Raw genomic sequence first — 22,537 nt, 5'->3', positions numbered from 1 at the left:
TGGGAAATGGAAGAGAGAGAGGATGGTGAGAGGATGGAAGTGGTTTTTATATACACGACGCAGTGTCCATTCAATGCTGTACACTGTAGTATACGATCTGCTATATATCAACAACGGGGGGTGGGTGGTGTACATAGGTTATACATGTATTTTAATATTGATTTGTTTCACACAGTATTTACGAGAGAAAGGAAAAACATTTGAATGAGCTAGTTGATATTAATGTTTCTATATATAGATAGTCCACCTTTCAAGAGATATATTCAGTTTTGAAATGTGCTATAACTTTGGAGTGCTCCTTTAAGGCTAAATTGACAATGATTTCTGCTCCTCTAGCTGTGTAATCCATTCTAAAAAACAAAAACAAAAACAAGCTCAACCAAAACCTGTTCCTCTAACTCTGACTGAGGGTACCCCCTTGAATGACAGTTGACATCATTTGCCCTTGACAAAGTTGTAAACAGCGTTGTAAACATGTTTACTTGAGGCCATTAACATGATTTTATTTGCCTAAGTTCTGAGTTTTGTGTTAAATATGACCCTTACAGTAACGGCGTGTGCGTTACACTTAATTCATCCACTTTTCATTGATGTCTGTAAGATGCTTAAAGGTTCAATTCTCAAAAACTTAAAGCTGATATAAAAATACAACCTAAACTACTAGCAGTATTTCTTTAACGTTCTACAATACGTCAAATTGTATTTTTGAAATATTGCTCTTCTGTGTCACATTTTCTATAAATATGATGGTGGTACTGTACATCTTTAAGCAGATTGAGGAAAAAGACAAGTTGCTTGACAACTTTAAGACTTCAAGGCCACCAAAATCACAGCAAGGAGCAATGTCACAATTACTGTAGGCCTGAAACTCAGAGGTATACATATTAAAAAACAAAGATGAAAACTTAATATTTTACATATTGAACACAAACATTGTCTGTACCAAACTGTTCACAACTGAAAAGTTACGAGCACCAGAAACGATTCTAGCCATGCAACAATCTTTTATCCTAATCGAATGTGAGGGGATCGAATGTGGTAGGTGTTAACCTTTATCCCTTTTCAGGTCGCACAAAGTTATGATCCAGTTCCTGATGCAGGCTTGAAACTGCTTGTACTGCACTGTTAGTACTAGAGTAGTTAGTATTCGATGTGGATTTTTCTGTCCCCTCGCTCGTGGCATTTAAAACAAACCTAGTATAGTATAGTACAGTAAAGTATGTTCATACTAATACTTTGAGCATTGTACATTCTCATACAGAGGGACTATTGTACTCTTACTGTGCAAATAGTCTGCCACGATAAAAGCGCAGACTTCTTCCACCCAGCTGATAAGTGATAACCATACAGTAGACGGTTCGAACGTTTGGAGGAATTAAACTCTACGGTTTTGTCCCAAGCATTATGAAAACAGGATTCCCATTCCTGAAATGAAGTTTTCATAATCCAAAATATCATTTTTCTGATGGTTTAGAAACAAACCACAGGTGGTAGGATTCTCTTAAAAGGGCATTTGAAAACTCTGCCACCTGATACCTTGCACATGATGGCATTCATTCTCGTACCTGGTTTCTTTTTGTAAGTAAATTCCGGAGAGGAAGTCTATATTACTACTCGGTTTGTTCTGACATAGTTTGTGTCTCTGTTACAATTAAATCCTACACAGATAACCAGCAAACTGTCATCAGTCATTCACCGTCCTGGGAATGAAGTCGATAGTCCTCCTATCGCCACTGAGGAGTGATCCCCTGTAGGTCACATGATATCAGTCTACCCAACCAGGAGTCTTCAAATCTTGCAATAGTACAGCTAGACACAGGTATGTATACCTCACAATTTAATAATCACTTTTACGGTCTGGTTTTGATAATACTTTACTTTATAATATTCAGGTAGTTATACTAAATCAAAGGAAGCTGCATATGTACGGCAGCACTCCAAGGGTTGAACATTATATTTACTCTAGAGATACAGTTTTTGCATGCAATATTATAAAGCTAAAATGACACTTGACGATATACCTGTTTTTCTTCTTAAAATCTGGTGCAAAATTATAATCATTTGAAGGAGGGAGAAAGGGGTGAGGATTGTGAGGGGGGGTCATTTGAAGGAGGGAGAAAGGAAGGGGTGAGGATTATGGGGGGGGTGCCTTTTACCTGGATCAGTAACCTCAAAAAGCTTTAAACAGAACATACAGTAACTCCAGAGATAATGCAACACCAAATATACAGTAGTACTCCTTCCAGTCAGAAGACAGCCAGGTGCTTTTTAGGAGCTCACTGATATTGCGATGTCAAAGGTTCCCTAGCTATCATGACCACGTTGGTCTGTGTAGGCTTTCTCTAGCTGTGCTGTATTGAATACTACACCATCACCACCACCACAGCTTGCCTATGTTTGCCTTTGCTTTTCTTATCTGGCTTTTAGGAAATGAAATTGTACATGCATCCTTGTACGATCACAGTCATTGGGGGTCGATAACATTAGGTCTGCATGCTGTGTGTTTCACAACACAATGTACTGCATACACAATTAATTACACTGAATGTTCATGAATGTTCTTGCAGTTTGTATGTGCATAACTGCACAGATTTACTGGTGTATGGATATGACCCAAACAAATTTCTATAGAGAAAGGGACAGAAAATTAACTAGTATGTGGGAAAATTCAAATTTCCCCCTAACTATAGGAAGACAAAGTTGCACTATGTGCGGTACGTGCCATGCTCGAACACATTAAGCAACAAAAGGCATTGTAATGAACACTGCATTGTTGTCAGAACAAATGTATCGTTCCCTGTAATCTGTCTGTCACTTTTCCTTTCCAGGAAAAGTAAACAACTCACAAAACACACACCAGCACACTTAGCTCAATCTGCCAAAAAACCAGCTATTATCACCTTCATTTTAAGGACACAATTACCATTACTTGGGGCTTTAAACTGTCAGCAAACAGCACACTGTTTTCTTCAAAAGAGGAATATATCAATTCACGATAACCTAAAATAGACTCAAAAACTCATATATTGCACTGTCATTTAAAACAAATTGAAATATGAATTTAAAAAAATATATACACATTCTCACAAAATATGGCCATTGTGTAAAGAATTGTGAACTATGAAGACTAGTACAGTAAGTACACTATATACTTGAACATTCTGGGTCTTCAACTACCCAATTGGTCTTCACTGCTGCCTAATATTGTACTGTAGTATCAGACACCTACATTTAACAGAACAGCTAACGTTAAGAATTACTAAAGTATTAAATATGTTTACTAACTATTAAATACGTCTAAGTACTACAGCTACAGAATGTTTTTTTTTGCCATAAATATATATATATTTATAATATTTATAAATAATATTTATAATATTTACATAATAAAATATTTATAATATTAACATATTCCAAAAAGTATATTTTCCAATTACTCTTACCTCCAACTGATATCCTTTGCAAAATAAATTGTTATCATCCTTAGCTGTCAAAACTTCAGGATAGACAATCGCAAAAACAAACAAAAAAACCAAATATGAAAATGTTCTGCCCCTTTTCCAACAAAACTTTTCTCACTTCACAAAGATATTTGGCCAAAATCTCCCAAGTTATATATACTACTGTAGAAGTAAAGATAGTAACCTGTTGCACATTGCCGAACTATATTGTACACAGAAAAACATGTGCTGAGAGAAGAAACACTTTTCTGCATAGATTTCTGCTGTATGTATGTAAGTATGTATGTGGCAAGCATATCTGATATGTACTGATTGCTGCACTGTTGAAGTTGATGCTTGGATAAACAGTGTCTGTCTGTGTGATATCCTGTGCAACAGAGACGGCGGTACTAATGTCTAGTACAGTGTTTGTCTCAGCTGAGGCCAGGTCATTCAGGAAATGTACTGTTTAACCTTCAACATTATTATCAGGAAGGGCCAAGAAGGAAGAAAGAAGGGAGAAGAGAAAAGTGGGGGGGGGGGGGGAGATGGAAGAGAGAGTGAAAGAGATAGAGTAAACAATAAAAATAATTATAAAAAGAATTAAAATGGATGGATGGAAAGACAATAAAGATTTGGTAGATTCAAACTAGAGCCAAGGTTTATCGTTGGATGTTTGCTGCCATCACTCTTAAAATATTGAAAAATGGTGTTCCTTCAATAGAATACATAAATATCTATATATTAATGAAAATTTTGGTAAACTGAAGTCAAATACATCAGGCAAAGTAATTAACAATGTGTCTTGAACTCAAACTAAATATACCCTACATCTCGTTTTCGTTTTAACACTAATGCGTGGTAATTAATCACATTAATTAAAGCATGTTGATATACTTTGGGCCAAAACTTCGGTCAAATGCTTGTTAATCATAACGATTGTGTGATTATTTAGTATACAATAGCATCCCCCTCCCTCCCTCCCACTCCCCCCTGCAAAGAGAAAAATGTGGCTGGAATACAATATTAACAGTAGATTATTTACGTTAAATAGTACACATATCAAAAGGAAATACATGTCCACCTCCAGTTAACCAGAGGTTAACAGGTACGGATTGAAAAGTAACTTGATAGACGAACAATATCGAACTTCCGATCTTAACGGTTACAAGTTCCGAATAAAAAAAGTTCCTCTTATCTGAAATACATGCTACTTAATGAAACACGACAAGTCACGCAGACTGTGAGTGCTCACATACCTCTAGAGGGATTACAAGCAGACTGTAGCTTAATGGATGGAAACAAGTCAGGAGAAAACTGTGTATCAATGAGATTAATTCCATTACTCCTCCTCATTACTCCTCAAGTTATTAGTCTATGACCTATATTTACTAGGCAACTCCTAGTATCCCCATTCCAACCTCACCCTGGACTCCTTCAACAGTTATAACCCCATGGTTACATGTTATCAGACAGCCCCCCCCCCACTAATATCTTCATTCTAGTTGCCCCACCTTGTTTTTACTTAAGACAGTATAAATAGCTAGCCACACATGGTTATTACTAGCCAGCTTCTAATGACCTATGTTTCAGCCCTTCCCTTTAGGAATTCCAGTGGTTAAACACATGATTTACATTCTCCATATCAGTGCCAAACATTATCCCACACCTCCATCCTTCCAGTGGTTAAACCTAGGCACTCATTTCCATGTTCCAGGACAGTACAAAAAAAAACACAACCCCGACCTTTGTCCCTTTCCAGTGACAGCAACTAATAGAATGCTAAGGACCTCCTTCTTCTTCTTCTATCTTCAAAGACAATCTTTGCAAATAACAGTAAATCAAAAAAGATCTTGACACAAGACTGGTGCATTTCAAATTTGAAATGTCTAGACATTAATGGTTTGCAATCATATATTAAAGAAAACATTTTTTCTTTCTTTTCCAGCTGACTAAATTGTGATCTAATTCAAAATCCAGGCATGACAACATTGAATCACTTATAGGTCAGGTTAATCAATAAACCTGAAGACAATTACATTTTGACTTCATAAAGTTCCACCCGACAAAAAATGTAAAATGTCTGCTGATAGGTAGTGAGCAAATAAATTCAGTTTTACTTCCAACCATGAAAGCATGTGACAAAATGTCTGTCTAGACTTTGTCAGGTCAACTACAACTGTATTAAAAGGCAAATGAAAAGATTAAATAGGCCTGTATCGTCCTTTACAATAACATTAAAAAAAATAGTGCTGGGAATTGGGGGAGGGGGAGAGGAGCAATTTGATAAAACTGAGAATAACTATTAAAAATAAATGACCAGAAAAAGGAAACATGAATTGATCTGCTGGTTGGCAACATTTCATAAAATGTGTAATTTTCTACATATTTTGTTAATATGTGTGTGTATGTGTCGATACATGTACAGTATGGTAAAATATACACTGATTTTTAAATAGATACGCACTATAACTGAAATCAATTTAAAACGAAGCAACAGACTTTGCTAAATCATGAATTTATTATGAAAGGGTTAAATCAAGTAGTAACTTAGCTTTAATTACCAGGGGTTTCACCTTACAAAATAAAATATAAAAACAATCTAAAAATTGAAGGTAACAACATCACAAACGGAAAAAAAAATGAGACTGGTTTCTTTCTCAGCACTGCAATTCAATGTACACAGTGTGTCTATACGTATGTGCATAAATAAATATATGTATGCGTGTATATATGTGTATGGACAGACAGACAGACAGAAAGATGTGTACACGTATGTTAGCAATTTAGTCAATTATACAGACTTGTCTGATCATTGTACATGTTGAAGGAAGACCAGGGTGTCAGAGAAATAAACATTGTAGAGAATTTTACTAACATATATATGTCATCTTCTGTTAGATAAAACCTTTAAAATACAGACTACATTTTCACCTATTCATACATACATAGCAAGCGTAACAGTATGTCACACCCAATTTGCCGCAAAAACCTTCGCTGGGCATGCCTGATAAATGCATTAACATTTACACGACTCTGGCAAAAGAAAAAACTGCTACAAGGACAAAGCCAAAAGAAGAAAAAAAGGGAAAAATATTGCAACTTAAAAATAAAGAAAGATATTATGTCTTTGTTCCTTTTCCTCACTTCCCCCCTCCTTTCAGATTGAGAGTAGACAAAAATGAAAGGAGAAAATTTGCATATTTGTCTTTCTGTCTCAGAAATCAAGATTTGGGGAGTGCCAGTCAGGTAAGAGAAGTGATTATTAGATTTTTTTCTCATAATGCTATTTAGTCTAGACAGCCAGCCAGCCAGCCAACCAGACAGACACAACAAATGAACCTGTCATGCAGTAGCAATAGAAGTATACACACTATGGTACTTATAAAGTCAGCAGCCACATTCAACAAGCGGGAAGTTTTAGCTTCTAATGTTCATTTTCTATAGAACAAGAGGAGGCTGGTGGATAAAACATCTATCAAAGGACTTGCTAACAAGGTATCTGGTTGTTGTGTAGCAAAGGAGCAACTAATGTAAATCTATATACCTGGTACTGTAACAATTTATATTGGTAAATAATTGACAGGAGGCTTGCATGTATCCACCAGCCTGCTGCACTGCTGTTGCTACATGACAAAAATGTCAAAAAAACCTGCTTGCTGAATATTAGAACAGCTGGGGCAAGAATCAAAGTGGAGTTAGTATGATAAATATTTGATATAAGAAAGGTAATAATAGATAGTATAAGAGATCAGAAAGCCATGGAAAGTGATATCACAAATATGTGAAAGTAGGGTGAACATTTACATTTAAGAAGGTAAAGTGTGAGGGAAGGGGGGCGGGGGGAGAAGGTGAGGCGCAAAAGAGAAGGTGAAGTGGTGAGGAGGAGAGAGCAGTAGGCAAGAGGAGGAGGAGGAGGCTTTCATGCTTTCATTTGGACAACCAAAATATCCTTCGGACAACCAAATATGAAGGCAAGGTTGTTCGAAGGACAACCTTAAAATTTTCCTAAAAATGAGCCCTGTAACATATGTAATAAGATCTTGCTGTGAGAATAGAGTTGACAAATGTTGTCTCATACAGCTCAAGAGCTTATAACTGATCTAAGTTCACTCCATTGTTTTGTAAGTTTCAATAATCCCATCACACACACACATGTATACAGCTGTGTTTTACATTCAGACCGAGGACCCCATTGTCTTTGCCATTGTTCAAATCCACTTACCCTAACCGTGATAATACCCCGTAACAATAGAATTCTTGCGAGGGTGTGGTGATTCCTTAGAAATCACAGCTGAGGACCTGGAATTCTTTTGTTCAAGTCCTCAGTCAGAATAAAAAACAAAGGCACAAATACACACACATGAATTTCAGGGCTGGGAACCCTGCATTATAATAAAATATCTAAAATAAAATTGTGCTTTAAAAATTTGTGAATATTTTTGCATTATGCCAGAGCTGTTAAACTCATGGATGATACCCTGGGACCATAAATGGGTTTTTATCTTTTGTAAGGATATTGGAGGAAAGTGAGCAGACATATATACCTCTGAATCTATGATGCTCACACAAGCAGCAGCAGCAGGCCACGAACGGTAATGATAAACATCAGAGGTGTAACTGCTCATCACAAAAGGTGCTGGTATAGCACAGCCAACATTTGATTGATTGATTGTGACATGTATGGTACATGTGGCATTATACCCCTAGAAAAATCCATTAACTGGCTAATTAAGTACATTATTTTCTCGTCCTACCAACAGTGGAATAGTCTCATGGATTGTATGTATATAAAGATGTTACAGTTATACAGTACAGCAACTAACTTCCTCATCTACTACTATATGTACATTCACTGATGTAAATGTGTACGAACCGTACAGCATATGAACCAGCATAAAATAAACGTATACTTGAGCAACGACATGCAAAGGATCATTGCACCTTGCATTGAAAAGAATAATTGTATCAAAGGCTAGAGGATGATGGGGATGGGTACACATACCCCCCCTCCCACCCCACCCACCCTCCCTCTAAGGGTACATCAGCTTGGAGAAAGGACGGTTGATACCTTACTTTCATCCTCATACTTCAATCCCTGCAAGCTTTTTTCTTGTGCCTTTTTACTGATCTTCATTTCAAATTTGGTGGTAATTACTGTATCATAATAATAATGAAGAGCTCTTCTCAAGCCATGTCTGAGCAGAATGGTCTATCATTGGCACTATTCAGTATACAGAAGTCAAGACAAAAAAGTAGGCTTTTGTCGTTTATCGATATAGTACAGTAAACGAGAAACACAGGCCCTCATCATCATCATCATTATCCAGTATGTGAGAGGCGATGTGGGTCATGAAAGACTCCATCACGCTTACTAAATTTTCTCCAGTTGGAAATACATGTAACATACATTTTTGTCCAACTGTGGTGGTCCATATATACACTGAGATTACAGAATTATCTTTTTCATTAATTGGTTAAATGAGCCTTCATATTTGCCCTGATGCACACAAAAATAAATAAAATTTGATTATTTAAAAACCAGAAAAGCTGGGGGTGGGGGAAGGGAGGGAAAACAAAACATTAAACCATCATCACCTTGAAGTCTACATGAAAGGATGCAATCTATTTTGTGATATAACGCCTCCTCCCAAACCATCTTAACCCCCTCCCCCCCCCAGGCCCCAAACCAAGCCTGTTGAAATTAAAGACAGAACATATATCCTATGCTAGCATACTCCTCCAATAGGCTACCAAAGCTATGAAGACGTTCCTCTTTTACTATACTAGTAAAAACAAATGTAAGACATTTGTTTTTCTGGTAGTTTAATGCATGGTCATATCTATTCTATTTAGGCTCTAATCTCTAAGTACTATTTTCTTTCATTACTGTTGACCAACTGACTTATTTACCATTCTGTGCAATATATATACCTAGGCCTATATAATATATATATATATATATGTTCCACAAAATTGACCACATTTCCTTCTACTATTATCACTACACAGGAAATGTTTCAATGAAATACTACTACTACTAGGCCTAGTTGTACTACAAGCACTATATACAACTTACATACAGTCAAGCCTAGCCCAATTGCCAGTGTAAAAATATCAAGATAGGAAAATTTTAAAATAATATAAAAAATTACTGTCAGGATATATTGAGCCTATTATACATTACCTAACAATTAGCAGTGTCTTGTCTGTATAATGAAACATTAATTTTGGAGAAAACCCTACATAATTTACCTGATACCATAGGCAGAAATAGTACAAACCTGCAGGCAATGTACCAGCCCTCCTCCACAGACCATTGCAGTACTACAGTAATATTACTCCTACTATACACAGCAGACAGACTCCAATGTACCCAGTGTTAACAGCTCTGTTGTATGTCATGTGTAGTACTGTGTCTGTGTGTGACCTCCTGTATTTGTTATTACAGCACAGCAAGCAAGCTGCTGTTGCTGTTGGTCTGGGCCTGTTGTGTTACAGGCACAGCACACACTGTATGGCTGTCACTCAATGTGCAGGCATGATCTAGTAGTCTGGTATGTACACATGCTAAATACAAGTGAATGCATCTATGTAGTGAGCTAGCTAGCTTCTATTTCCAGGTCTAATAATAGATTTGTATGTACTGCAGTATGTATATACTGTAGTTATATATATATATGTATATATGTATATCTTGTAGATATATGTGTGTGTGCATGTGTGTCTGTGTGTAGAGAAGCAATTGACTTCAGGAATAGATTGACAGGCAAGGAAGAGATAATCCCCCAACCAGCAGAATGGGTCCTGTGACCTCCATTTCAGCTGAAAGACTTTTCAAGGCTATAACATTCTTTATGCAGTGCCCTAAACGTAATAACAGATGCATGGATACTGTCACTGTCAGAAATGATGCCTGACTTATTTATTAGTGTGTACTGCATAAGTAACTGGACAATGGGAGGGGGAAGGAAGGTAGGTTAGAGTCCCTCAACACATTATTGTACAAGTTATACTAAGTAACAATAAAAAGATGCAAAATTACCATACACTTCCCTGGGAAAAATCTTGGCGAGTAGAATTGCACTGATTAAATCCCAAAAGGTTCCCTTTTTTTTTTTTATGTTCTGTTTTTTTATTTTTTAAATTCAAACCAATCACCATACATCGCAGTTATCCATTCACATGCTGGGGGGGGGGGGGTTGGGAGTGTTGGTTTTCAAAGCTATATCCTCAAGAATAATTTCTAGAATTATACATTAACTACATCTTAGTTCTTTTAAATTTCAAACCAATCATCATACGTCATATTTTTCCTTTCACATGCTGGGGATGGGGGTGGGGGGTTTTCAAAGCTATATCTTCAAGAATAATGACTATAATTATACATTAACTACATCTAGTTTTTTTAAAATTCAAACCAATCATCATACATAATAGTTAACCTTTCACATTCTGGGGGGGGGGAGGGGGAGGGGGATTAGTTTCCAAAGGTATATGCCCAAGGTTAAAACCCACAATAGCTCACTCAGAGATTTAGAGGACATCTGATTTGTGTGACCCAAATTTTCTGTCATGGGCTACAAGAGGGTTGATAACGCGCTTGTTATGACTCTGTAAAGCGCACGGTTCTCCTAGCTGGGGCTGAGTAGTGCTATTCAAGCGGGTTTAAAAATTACACCGGCTCATCTTGTCAAAGTCACAACCATGGGCCAAAATTCAGTTAAAACATGTGAGGGATAACTGATCTGATAAAGTCCAAAAGTTGGGCCAGTCTGATTAAAATGTTATATGCGTGCGGCATCACGATATGGAAAATTTTGCTCTATAAACGGCCCGTTGTCGGAGAATTAAATGCTGTTGTTTACGCACAGGAAGCGTTGTGGATTTTACTCTCCGAAATTGCTGTGAGAGTACTGCACACTGTGCTGTGTTCAGATTAGCTGCGAAAAAGGAGGATTTTACAATTTTCTTACGATGCTTTTGATTTGCTGGTGAAAAGTATGAGGCTTAATATTGACCAATCAAGTCAAATCTTATATCCACTAGAGAGAAGAGTCAACAAACTTTTCTTCGGCATAGGAAAGAAATTGGTTACGCAATCACAATGTAAGCATTGAGAGATAGGGACATTTTGAAGAGGTTCACTGCTTCTGAAGTGGTTTTTTCTTTTTCAGATTAAAAAGTATGTAGTTTAGTTCACACACATAATAAATTACGACACATTGTAAATTAAGAGGACACAATATTCTTCAAAATGACAATGACTGAATGACTGAATGCTATACTTTGAAAGTTATGAAAAGATTTTGCGCGAAATGTGCCTATTTTTTTAGCGATATTTGCTGCGTAACGGGGTGTTTTCCTGCCGAGTTCCGCAAGGATTACATACGGTTAGTTATGACATGCAGTAATCCCCAAAACTTGCTGCTTTCTGTATTTATGAGAATGACAATAGAATCAGTGTATCTCATCAGAACGGTAAGATTTGTTGGAAGGGTGGGGAAAGGTGGGGAAGGATGGGAAAGGATGTGGAAGGGTGTGGAAGGGTGGGTAAGGCTGGGGAAGGGGGGGGGGAGAGCGGTTGGGTTGGGAGTTCAAAATCAACCGGTCAGGACTTGTAAGGTAGTTACATGACGACAGCTTTGAGTTTTCATTGTATAAATAATCCTGCATAGGCAAATTAGAGCTCTATATAATTCTGTTTGCCTGGTTGTATCTTTGTACTTTACCTGACCAGAGGGAGGGAGGGAGGTGTAGGGGACCCAGGGTGTCAATAAGTCCCAGAGATATATGGATGACTAACAAGTTGTTCTCGTTTTTCATAATACACTAAACCAAAAGTGAAGACTTAAAAGAACTAAGGAGGACAGGCGACATATTTTTCGTCAAGATTCCGACCTGGCTCTCCACTGTTGTGTAACTGACTACCTCTCAATCTATGCTATCCTTGGTGCTTGGTTACAGTTCCAATTGGTTGCCCTTCAAATGGGTGTGTCCTCGTTTTCCGTCTAACCCGACATAGAGAAGGTTATGTGCTCATGCACACAATTGAGGGTCCCATGTACTATTTTGTGTTGCAAACCTTAATATTCCTTTGCCTCACATCATCGATCCGGAAGCGACCAATTCTTTTCGGAATAGAGTCCTCACTTTACAATGTGGTTACCTTGTTACGGGTAACTTTAGTCTTCCCGCGGTCACGGTTGAGTTTGGGTATTACCAGATTACGACCGAATTTAAGTCAATGCACAAAAACACAACTTCAAAATTGTAGAAACTACTGGGTAACAAAAAATATCGGAAAAAACACATTCTTACGTCTTAAACAAAGACTGAAAATGAAAAGAAGAAAAGAAATGGTTAGGTATATTCACCTTAATCTAACCTTGATAAAAAACCACCAGATATCGAGATATAACTGACGCATAGATCTTTGCACGCACGGACAGTCAGTCAGTCATCAGACATTAAATTACGAGCACCGTCTTGAAGATAATTGTCATGAATTACTTCTTCTCTTTTATTTGCTCCATTTTTTCCCCTCATTCTTATTTTTTCCAATATTTTACGGTGGTTTTTGGCAGAATTTTCTTAACATGCAGAATGTGTTCTGCTTAAATTGAGAAGAGTCATGCTGCCTCATTTCCACCGGATAGCAGCGGGAGGGCCAAACGTCCACGCTGAGAGATGTCCGTCTGCATTTCCATCACCCCTGTCTGATGAGAACAGGCTCATCATTGCCCTTATCAAACGCAATAGAGATCACTTTACAAATGAGTGTTGTTAGCAAGTCTATGAATTACTCCGAATTACCAAAAACTGAGTTGGCATTGGAAAGACCACGTTACCCCGTGACCCTCCCGACGGACTCGTTTACCCGGCTGCAATTCTCAGAAAACCAATGACACAGACCGTGTTATTACAAAACTCTTGTACGAGATATCTCAGACTGACTCTAAATTGATATGATCGTTGAATTATTGATTTTGATCAATATATATATATAATACCATTATTACCAACTACGATTGCTCCCCGACTATTAACAAAAAAAACCCCAACATGTTAGTATTCATGTGAGTTAATTAGTTCAATTAACGACAGCCCCCCTTCCCCCCCCCCATTCTCATCTGTATAATCCAAATCCGCCTGGTTTATTAGAAGCCATTGCAGACGATCTGGGTTCGGACATAAATAGCATCGAATTGGGCGCATACTTGTATGTTTGAACCGAGGTGATACCTATGCTGCTAGTGTCTTTCTGTAACCAGTGTATCCTGCATGTATGCAGAGATATGCCTCAGAGGTATGGATCTTAACCAATTAAGAGTAACGTTCATGAGCCATGGGGTGTTACCTAGCAGGAGAATCAACATCTTTTACAGAAGCAGCCGAGGTAAACTTCCCATCCTCCTCATCCTCATTCTCATTGTCATCTTCTCTTTCTTTTCTTTTTTGTTGTTGCTGTTTGGATGTCAATTTAGTTGTATCACATGACAATGTACATTATAATGTAATGTAAAAAAATCATGCAAAATTAATGGTGAGTTTAAGGCATTTTTGCCTAATTCAAAGTTCTGTGAAAAGTGGAGATGATAGACAAGTGAGTAGACAGGAGGTTGGGAAAGTAGATGATATAGCTACATCTACTCTCCCATCTTGCAGCGCAACATCTAAAGTGGTCATGGTAGGGCACTTTGACAGCGACATGGTAGTCCACAACCTATCAGCTGTCATATGGTGGGATGACTTTGTTAGACTCTATGAAACTTGTATGCTAACTAAGGCAGCCCGAGAGCCTGAGTGTTAGATTTTATTTACGTATAAGTCGATGGTGCAGTTAACGGCGCGGTACGGTAACCCATAGTAGTTCTTCTGACATAGAATGGTGCTGTAAGCAATCCTTAATGAATCTAACAAAGTCGAGAATGGCTGATCTACAGCTGACCTCTCTATGCAAACTGAGCTTTCAATGTGTCATTATAGCCATGGGCAACAAGCCTCAGTGTTAATTATCATATTGAAGATATAACTGTCTTGAGGTATTTCGGTTGTCAGAGTAATGTTCAATTAATTCACATCAGCCATCTTGTTTTCATATACGTGTTTCCATTTTGCATTTAGTACTAGCTGATGATGATGGAAGTCGTACTTCTCCGATATTAAAGGGAAATTTAAGATCAACTCCAGAGAAATAATCCGCTATTTTAGTCCACCTCAAAAAAATCGACCCAGCAAACAGCAAAGTCAAAAGTTTGCATGTTTATGAGGAAAAATAAATTAAAGATTGCCCACTAAAGTATTTGGTAACAAAAATTTCTCTTTGATGCACATAGCAATAATATACAAGTAACTAATTGAGAACAGCCCAAATAAAACAATTTGGTTTATCCACACAGATGTCTTATAACTTAAAAAGGATGACCACTATAGGGCCCAAGAATAAATTTTTATACCTTGGTCGACAATTACAAAAACATTAATCGCTATCACAGTGCAGCAGCTTGTATTTCAATACCATTTAATGTTTTGAGAAATGACCATTTAAACATTGAGGCTCATCAATTAAAGTGGCTGGGCTACTTAGTCTAACATACAGAGTAGGTCAGTTCCTCAGTTGCAACATAAAACTCCATGGGAAAGACAAAGAGTTTCATGGTATGGAATAAATATGTTTACAAATGTATCAAGGGCAAATGTTGTTGCAAGTCATCCAAAGGTACTCTCTTGTTCAATATATGACATTACAAGAACATGGTTTCTGTTGAGATATATATTATAATTTGAAAAAATTATCATTAACAACTGATACCTGCCCTTAAGGAGCCATCAACCTCATCAACAATTGAGCCTTAAAGGAGCATTCCAGAAATTTACAATACATAAAAGCTGTGTATCTTGAAAACCAACCCCCCCCCCCCAAAAAAAATCTAGAAACATTATTAACAATCTCTTTACTTTACTTTTTTTCTTTTATCGGGACAAAATTTATCAAGTCTAAAATTCTGGCTAGCGTCATCCTTTAGAAGCAACAATGACAAATTGCTTCTCTTTAAATGTCACCATTCCTACATGGAAACTATTACCCATCTCTCTGATAGCAGGGAAAATAGTTAACTACCCAAAAGAATACAAAGTGATGCATTTTAAAGTTTTATCTATCCTAACAACATTTTAGGCATGGCCTATTCTGTCTCCTATATAGCAGGACAATATAGTGACACAAAAATGCTATGCAAAAAAAAAGCGATGTATGGAAGGGTTTCCTTCACACTATAGTTGAGATTATAGATTGCACTACGTTTTTTGTTTTCCTTGCTTGAAGATACTGAAGAACCTTTCATCGAGGTGACCGACATCTTCAGATCCACTCTGGGAGAGGCAAAGGAAAAATAGGACGGTCACTGAACTCTTCTCCTAACTAACCAACTGAGATGACCCTCAGCAGGAATCTTCCACAAAAGTAACAGAATCGGTTGGCAAAAAAGACCATCAATCCAGGTGAGTACATAGCACACTGACTTGACTTCACCACAATGGGACACCACATGTAAATTCATCATATATAGAGAAGGTGTGTAACTTGCCAAACTAGTAAAATGTCTTGCTATTTGTGTGTAATGACCACTGCATGGGTGGTGGGACAGGTATTAGTTTCTGATTTTGATCTATGAAAGAAAATGAGAAAACAAATGTCCAAGCACCCCGGAGGGTACTATATGCAGACGCTGTGCTTGGGGAAGCCCCTGCCACATGCCCACGACACCAGCTGTCCAAAGAATCAGAAAACCAACAGGCTCAATGATTCAATCCTTGTCTCACATTATACATGGTAACGTGTAAAATAAAAATTAAAAAACACTGTACACCCTTGAGCATTGGTGACAGCAAAGGTACATTGCACCAATTGATGGAGACTTTACAGTACGAAGAATGAAGATCATTCGATTTGACTACGTTTGTTTGGAGTCATCGTCATTGTGTTTACAAGGTTTTCCCGTTGAACCTGCTGGTCTTTAACATCTACAGAAAACCATATATATGCCTTCTTCTTGTTATATCACTAATGTGGATCTACTTACAGTATGTCTATGTTTATCCAAGCTATGCTTTAAGAGTTGTTGTATCCATACAGTTCTGACACTTTGTACTCTGTTGACCTCATATGACCTATGACCTTCACAAATCAAGGTCATTATATTTATAAGGTTTTCAGACTTTTGCTTCTATTGACTTCAGATGACCTTTGACCTCAACAAAAAACAGCAACTGGTTCTTGTGTATATTACACTGGCTCAGACAGACATGTAGTACTTTTAAGATCTACCTTTGAGTAGGTCTTCAGATTAGTGATTCATTGACCTTAACATGACCTATAATCGCCATGAATTTAAGAGGAAATCTATGCATAGCTCAGGATGAAGTTCAAACAAGCTGTACATATGAAGTACTCGTGTTTATAAGCAGGAGACACACATACATACGAACGCACGCACACACACACACACAAAACATCACTATCACATAATCCATTTGCCTTTTACAGTAGCGAAGATTTAAAGATGAGTCCACACTGCAAACCTCATCAGAGGAGTCATATAATTATTACTATACTATTCTGACTTTGACCAAGACTGCTCCCACAGTTCCAAAGCCACAGTTGAACAAACCTGACTTCAGAGAGCTCTTTGTAGTAGTGAGCAAACTGGATTCTGCCAGATCTAAATTGCCCTGGTACCCAAGAGAATTGGTTCAGAGCACTAAACACTGAATACTATTACTTGAGTGGGACTGGTTTGCTCCATGTTTGATCCAGGTTTAGCGTTTACCAAGCAAGGCGATTGGTTCATTCATCTGCCTGCAAGTTTGTGCCAATTATTCCCAACTGAGAGAGGGCACCAGGTTACTTTAATCCTCACGTGCAGATGCACCGTCACAAGTACTTCTTTATGTTCTTATAAGCTCGCTCACCTACAGACTAAACATTGTATCTACCTGGCATACACCTTGTACAACTGAAAGTAAGTTTATCAACTTCATTATCATCATCATCATCATTTGATATAATCTCTGACTAATATTTACCTCAATTTTTTTTTATTTTTATAAGAACCAACCATATTTGTCCCCTTTTCTTTTTAAACTATATTGTGTTGATTCATCATCTTTTAATATAACTGGAGAGTAGCTAAGTATCAAGACCGGCAAGGATGATATATGTGACTAGTTTTACGATACCTTGAGAAGCTTAGAGATATGAAAGTAAAATTAAAAGAAAAGAACAAAAGTGTATGAAAAGATTAAGTTACGGTGGAAAAAATGACAAAAAAGGAAGGAAGATAAAAAAAGGAAGAAGGAACCCAAAAAGTAGAGTGTTCGTTCAATCACTATGAAATCCATCCAATTAAAAACATTATGAAATGCACTAATACAGTCTTAAGTCTATCAATTCTGAAGGAGGGGGGGGGGGTAAACATACCCTGATGTTAGACCCCGTAAAATAGGGGAAATATGACATATTGATTTTGATTAATGGACCTATCCCTCAAATTGTAAATCAAGTTCTGAAATGAATTATAAGCCCAACTATCTGTAAATATGCAAGTTTCATTAAAACGAGTGAACATATCAAATCGATGAAACTAGTAAATCTAGGTAGGATAATAGTGGCAGTGATGAATGTAGGAGCCAATCGTTTATTTCCAAAAATACAAAACAAAACACAACAGGTTTATCTAAAAAGAAAAAAAAATTGAGATCCAAAATGAGGAACATGTTTATAGATATATAAACTATCCACTGAAAACGCCAGGAGAAGGTTTAATGTTGTTTGAGAAACATGATCTCTGAAAAATTTCCATAACATATTGAAGTGGTGAAAGAAATAGAATAAAAAAACATATCCAAACAATGGACTTTTTTTCCCCATGTTTCAGCATATTTCCTTGGATTGTTGGACAAGGACGTCTTTGTCATCTAATATAAACACAATGATGTATTGTTATCACCCAATGGTTGGAATGGATTTTACATTTCAAAATCTCTGACATGTCAAGGGAAATGTAGCTTCAATGCCAATTTGATGATGCGGTTTAGTTCCACAGTTTTAGGTATTTTAGAGGTGTAATAGTGCCAAAGTTAGACAGTAATACACATGGGAGTTGGAGAAACCAATAAAGCTGCATAGTGCCATTGGAGGGGGGGGGTAGCTGTTTAGATGGGGAAATATGGGGTAGAAGAAGGGATAGGAGATGGAAAGAGGGAAGAGGAAGGGGGACAGAGGGGAGAGGAGGGGAAGGGGGACATGGGGATGTGGAAAGAGGGACGAATTGTTCTTCATAAAAATCTCTACCGTATCAGGTACACGTACAGTAGAGCTCCTTTTACTCAAACAAACATGACCCACTCTCTCTTTCTTTTTTTTGAGCAAGTCTAAATCTCGGACAGACACGAGAACAATCTTACTTTTAACAAGTCAGCAAACTAGAAGAAGTTTTGGCAGTTCTAATTTTTATAAATGTAACTTTTATTTGCAAAAATCAAAAGGTGGAGTCTTAATTACCTATAGGTATATATATATATGAAAAACCACACACACTCAAAATGGTTGACCCTACAGTAGAACTGCCCACAGTGAGGTAAAGCTTGCTGAGCGAATGTGAGAACCAGACCACAGTACAACAGTAAATGTGTTTCAAATTCAGAAGGGTCCATACTTATAACCTTCAACTCTTCTTCCATATACCTATTACCCCACGCAGAAATAAATTATTTAAATGACCGTCTTTCTTAAACATTCTGTTCTTTTTGTGTACTCAGAATGTGTTTTTGTCTCTCTGTCTGTGTTGTGTGTATGTATGTGTGTGTGTTGTTTGTCTGGACAAAAAAAAAAAAAATTTGAAACAGGCCTCCTTAAATTGAGGGCGCTCAACTACACAATCAATAAATCATTAGCATATAGCTGCAAGGGAGTACGTGTAATAAATAGTGCGGGCAAGGTCTCGCACTTGAAGAAAAAGAAGGGTTCCAAATAACCTTCAAATTATTTCTGTAATGAGCATATGCGGAGTAAACAACAAATATTAAAGCTGAACACAGATGGTGGTGTTTGGGTTGTTTCTATTTTTTTCATTATTTTATGTTTTGCACTTGTTTTGACAATGTTGTTCCCAGAACTAAAAGTAGGAAGTGATATATAGAGATAATATATAATAATAGATAATATATATATATATATATATATATTCCCTCCCACACCTACATGGGATTGGGTTCAATGATCCCAGGGTTGTACCAGCTTCTTTTATAAATCCTGCATCTGCCCCTACTTATACACTTAAACTTTCCAAGGACATCCATCTAGCCATCACAGCAAATTCCTATAGATGTCTCGTATCTTTTAACAGCAAGATATACCTCTGAATAATAAAGGGCCAGGATTTCATGAGAATGAAAAAAAACAAAAAACAAAAATTGGGAACCTTCATAACATAGACACTGACATAAAGCAGGTAACTCTCAGAATGTGATGAGGTTGTAAAAAGAAACACAAAAAGATTGGTCAAAATCGGTCACTATTGCCAGAATAGGGAAAGTACAAAGATCACTGAATTAGGTATGGGGGTTACTTGCACTTACAAGGCTCCACACATGTTGCCAATTCTGTAGAGAATGGTAAAAATATCATAAAAAAAAAATAAAAAAAATGAAGGTACCAGTCCTAAAGTGGAGACAATAACATTGTTAACAAATTATTATTTTAGGCAGAATACTTCATTGTCAACCCACCCCCCCCCCCAAAAAAAATAACCCAAGAAGAAAACAATTTCTCGGCTAAGTGTCCGACAGTAAAAACCATTGTGCGAACTATTTATAGTCTCTGTTAACTGCTGTCTGTCGAATTCATGGTCTTTTTCAATTTGTTTTTTATCCATTCAGAAAGCAGCTTTTTTTATAGACAGCTTAACAATAGAGTGGAAAATCTGAAACTAGAAAACGACCATATGCTCGTATAACATCACAGTACCACCTACGTAACCCTAGAAAGCCACGGCTACAATATCTAGATAGCAGTGCTTTGGTCAACCAGGGAAGTCAGCTCCCTTTGAAAAAAAATATATAAAGTCAACTTTTGGATTCACAAATAATTTTTCCCACTTAACATAATTATCTCAGCACATGATTCAAATCAATGTGACTACAAGTGGCAAAAGGTGGACGGTAACTTAGTTACGACAGGGATATACGAATTGGGGGGGGACCAGAATTAGGTACATCCAAGTGGCTATCTCTTTATGTGGTATAAAAAAAAAACACTTTGCAACCATTTCTGCCTTTGAAAGTTTGCAAACATGTTACATTTTGGGCAAGGTACTCACAACTCTTTACAAGCTTTGATATATTTTAGTCATTTTTCAATCAAGATGTGTGTTTCTTTTTTTGACATTTAGGTTGTCACCTTCATTAAATATGCTATAATGCTCGCTACATGAGGCATAATCAATATTCATGGTAGGTCTTTAGTTATTTTCACTAATTACACTAGAAAGTTAAATAAATCAGTCGCTAATTCTTAAATTAAAATTAAAATCCGGTCACCCTCAAAGTATTTTATCCCACTGCCACAGTCAGTGGCCACATTGAACTCACACCAAATGCCTATTGGGAACAAGTTGAGACTGTTAAGCAAATTTTAAGGGATGCTCCAAATGTGGGACCGATACTTATGAACTTAAACACCATTCAAACAAATAATACACTTTTGATCAGATTAAATATGAGATAAAACATTTAAAAAAATAACAGGATGGCTTTCAGTAAACCAGTATCAGTATTCTCCAGTTTATTTAGTTTAAGAAGGTTACCTCTATTTATGACAACCAAAAAGTGGAGTCTTTGCTGTGGACAGTTTAAAAGCACAATGCTTTCCGTTCGGGTTGAATTTCTATTTCTATTTTTAATATTTCAGGAATGACCCTTTAAATTAACCAGCTGATCTCCATCATTTGAAGCGGCTTTTTCTTCTTCTTTTCATTCTAACACACAAGACTATAAGGTCAGTTCCTCAGATGCAATACAAAACTCAATGTAGAAACGTAAGGCTTTTTAAGGCCCCCCCCCCATGACATGTTTACAAAACAATACAATTCTTTTAGAGACAAATCATGTTGAATTTCATCCAATGGTGATACCTCTGCATGTATATATGCAGTAAGAAGAACATGTTTTAAGTGAGTTCTGTAAGAATTTATAAAACAATGTCTAAAGTTATAACATTAAGTTCTCCACTAAAACAAACTGACATCATCTCTAAATTTAACACTTAATTAAAGGAGCATTCAAAGCAATTTAATATACTTGAAATGTGAATTATCTTGAAGCCCTCAATAACTGTAGAAACATTAACTCCTTCACTCTTTAAATTATCACATTTCAAGTATAAAAATTCTGCAGAAAGTTAGTCATCGGACTTATGAAGATAGAAAATATGATGAGGTTGCCAAATTTGCCAATATATTAAGATTTTACATTAAAATCAGACAACAATGCTGACAGATTTATCAAGAACCCTGGATTTTAAAGAATATATCTCCATCAGAAAACAATAATTTATGTTTTTTGGCAGATAGGGAACGGGACAAAATCAATTTACAAAGGGCAGTTAACTATCAACATCAGAGAACTTTTTGAGCCTAGCAATATTGATTTTCCTTTCTTCAAACCAAGACACCCTTTATGGATTAGTTTCTAACTTGACTATGATCTGCTTCTTAAGCTAAATTAAAAAACGCCTTTCGTCGAACCTTTCTGTATGTAAAAGTGGAATCTACAACTTTAATTGAAAATGATTGATTTACATTATCTTAATGTGATATCTTTATATGTTCTCCTTCGTTTCTTATCGATGTAAGCAATCAAAATCTTCAGGTCTGAAAGTTTTGTATTTATGACTTCATTATTCCCCTTTTCTCAATTTGTTTCCCCATACCTTATATCTTCCACCTCATCTCTTAGACTCCCTACCTCTCGTTCCCTATCTTACTCCCTTACCTGCCCCTAAGCCCACTTCGTTCTTTACCTACCCTTCTCCTCTA

At 36.9% G+C, this 22,537-nt stretch overlaps 1 protein-coding gene and 1 long non-coding RNA gene across 2 annotated transcripts in view; one reads left to right on the top strand and one right to left on the bottom strand.

Moving 5' to 3' along the window:
* LOC139965294 (uncharacterized) overlaps positions 1 to 22,537 on the bottom strand; it is a 102,522-nt gene that overhangs the window by 18,450 nt on the left and 61,535 nt on the right. The gene's annotated exons all lie outside the window — the stretch shown is intronic.
* LOC139965299 (uncharacterized) lies at positions 8 to 19,605 on the top strand. The gene is made up of 3 exons (XR_011792217.1): positions 8 to 1,819; positions 6,605 to 6,689; positions 15,769 to 19,605. It is a non-coding gene; the product is annotated as an uncharacterized lncRNA (long non-coding RNA).

The sequence above is a fragment of the Apostichopus japonicus genome, chromosome 3, assembly GCF_037975245.1.
Source record: "Apostichopus japonicus isolate 1M-3 chromosome 3, ASM3797524v1, whole genome shotgun sequence".
Lineage (NCBI taxonomy): Eukaryota > Metazoa > Echinodermata > Holothuroidea > Aspidochirotida > Stichopodidae > Apostichopus > Apostichopus japonicus.
The sequence above is the reverse complement of the archived record's forward strand: the minus strand, read 5'-3'. Positions and strand labels throughout refer to the sequence as shown.